Genomic DNA, 3,089 nt, shown 5'->3' on the forward strand with positions numbered 1-3,089 from the left:
GTGATCGAGTCCAGCCCCACTCACCTGGCGGTACCTGCAGGGAGGCTCTGCGGGTGCCGGCGGGGGGCGGCGGCACCTGTCGCAGCGGGAACTCATTTAGATAATTTTTCAAGCCCTCACTGCAAGGGGAGGGGTCCTTCAGACTCACGGGGTGGGGAAGGGTGTCCCCTTACGGAGACATCTCGGGGGGATGAGGCGGGGGGTGAGGAACGAATAGGTGGAAAGGAGGGCAAAAGTGAGGCTCGGCGATTCCGCACCAGCTGCTTGCAGGGTCTTCCAGCCCGTTATAGGGAGGGGGTTGCCCTTGCCAGGGCTACAGCCCAGGCTGGGGTGCGAACCCACCGCGCACCCAAGCCAATCCGAAGGGGGAGGAGAGGGCGGTCCAGGAGCCGCTCCTGCCAGCCCCGGGGTGGGATTGTAGGGTGAGGGATCCGCATTGCAGGTGCACTAGGAGCGCCCGAGGGCCTGGCCCTGCTTTGTCTGGGATGCCGTGGGGAGGCGGCCATCCGAATCCACATCGCCTTTTCAAATGCGTTTTACCACCCCGTGGACATTAGAGACCCTCCCAGATAAGTTGCATTGTCTCCTGTCCTGATAACCCTTTACGTAAGTACTCTACCTTTACAGCCCTTTTCTGAAGCTTTGGTGTGAGCTTTAGTTTACCCTAAATAACGATTTGTTTGTGATTCATGAAACTGAGCGGAATGCAAATATGCAGCAGGGCTCCAGGCTCGGCTACAGAGCCGCCGTCTACTACAGCGAGTTACTCTAGTTTATCTAACTTAAGTGTTTTCACGCTGACCTGTATTAATTAGAAGCTTTGGTATTAGGCAGTATGATCTATTTCTATAATGAAATGAAGTGGCCTTAAGAGGAAGTATGATCGCGTTGTTATTTAAGTTGCAGCAATCAGTCTTAATAACAAAATACAAGCCGCCCGACTGTCCTACCGTAATGTATTACCCATTTCCAGAAACCTACCTGTAAGAGTGTTAATGCTAGAATTGCCGTTTTAAGACTTTTACGTCTGAAATGTATTTCAGGAGACTTATTGTTTTATTAAATGGGTTTTGTTTTGCACAATCAAGTATTCCCCTGCATTGTCTTGCCATTGAATTGCAAGGAAAATAACGCTAATATTTAACGTGACTTTTACCTCCAAAGATGTTTTGAATTTATTTCTTTTGGCTAAATGTTCATTTTATATGAAATATATTTTGGGAGAAGGTTTTAAGGTTTGTGGTAAATTTATATGTGTGTGTCTTTATACATATGTTTACATGTGCATGACACTACTGGAATACCTTAAGATAAAATAGTTTTTATTATTCCTCTGCATCATGATGTAATTAGTAAATTTAGTTTAGGTATACTTAATTTCTAAAGTACTAGACAGTAATTTGTGTATATGAGATTTTTACTGTAGCATTTGTAGATACAACAGTCTAACAAACAGGTTTCTTGGCAATTAGATATTTTTATTGTTGATTCTTTTCAAAAAGAACAAATTAATCCTTTTACTTATGGCAGAAAATCATTCTTGTGGGTGCATAACTTTCATCTGTCATTCATTGGATAAATTCATTTTAGCATCATTACTTAATTGACAGTGCATTTGCGGCAATACTGATGTTAACAGCGTCAAGACTTTTAAGACATACTTATTTTTATATTTATTTATCATTTTCTCATATGGCAAGAAAAGAAGAAGCCTTTTTTCTTTTATCTGGAACAAGGTCAGCCATAAAAAGTCCTTAAGACATAGTGGACACACTGTATTTGTTAACCAAGATTAATTCTATCTACTAGATTGGGTATCCTTAAAGGGCAGAAACTAGGCGCCTTTATATGCTTCACTCACCGAGTGTGCAATAAATGTTTGACTCAGATTAACCATTCCAGACTAGTTAGGTAGGTGCTAGCTTAATGACACCAATTTTCACATCTCCAGCTTTGGTGTTTAAACCAGCAGAAATGTTGGGCAGAGGAGTGAACGTGTCCTATTTGTCTTCAGATATTCAAGGTCTGTCAGCAGCAGAGGGATTTTGTGTATTCTAGAGTATTTCCATGAGTTCCAACGAAGGCAAGTAGTACTTGCAGAAAGACAGACTTCACTTTGACATAAAAAGCACAAGTTGCTTATGATTAGAACATCCAGTGGCAAGAAAGGACTGCTCTTTCCCTGCAGAGTTTCTGAATAATCTGGTTTCCTGCTGGGCAGGAATGGCTGCTAGGAGGTACCCCCATTGGCCTGAGAGAGGTCTTCTGAGGGGGGCTGAGGGACTGCAATGGCAGTCTGATTGGAGGGCATCGTGGTGTCTTTTTGTTTCTTACTCTGACTTCTGCAGTTTGGGCATAACAACACCCTAGACACCTACTTCCCTCCTCGGAAGATTGTTACCAGGGCAGAGGCCTACCTGATACCAGAGATGATTCTAAGCCTACTTTCTTTGCATTTGTGTGGGACTTTATAGGTAATAAAGCACTCTCATATCCCGTGTCTTTTTAAAAGACTCTTCTTAATTATGCATGATTTTTTCTCTTAGCTTTTATTTTCTATAATAAACATTTAATCAAGAGGAAAATTATCCTTTTCTAGGAAGACAAGCAGGAGAGGCTTTTTTTTTTTTTAATGGAATGATGTCAATCATTCTTTCAAGAGTCAGCAGGTTGTGAAGGTGAATAGATTTTTTTTTTCTTAGCTGAAATTATTTTTTGAAAGATACTGGTTAAGGGCTGACTCTTGTGCTTGTGCTGCATTTTGGTTTGTTTACTTCATTACTCAAACATGACTCAAATTTCACAGCCAGAAGTTCAGTCATATCCACTGACAGTTAAGTTGCACTGGACTTTTTTCCATATGTCTGGCCCATACATGCTGGCAGGTAAAACACAGCTGAGAAGCAGAACCACAGTGGTCCAAAAAAATGAGGCGACTTGGAGTTTGTGTTTGAAGAAGGAAAAGATGTGTCCCCTTTGTACTAAGCCCAAACCTAGGAATGATAATTTGTCAATGATTAGAACGATGCTCTGGCCGTTACAACAAAGATGAGGCTATTCACTGTCAATCACAGTACTTGTATTAAGTG

This window comes from Bison bison, unplaced genomic scaffold (genome assembly GCF_000754665.1).
Source record: "Bison bison bison isolate TAMUID 2011002044 unplaced genomic scaffold, Bison_UMD1.0 scf7180017864160, whole genome shotgun sequence".
Lineage (NCBI taxonomy): Eukaryota > Metazoa > Chordata > Mammalia > Artiodactyla > Bovidae > Bison > Bison bison.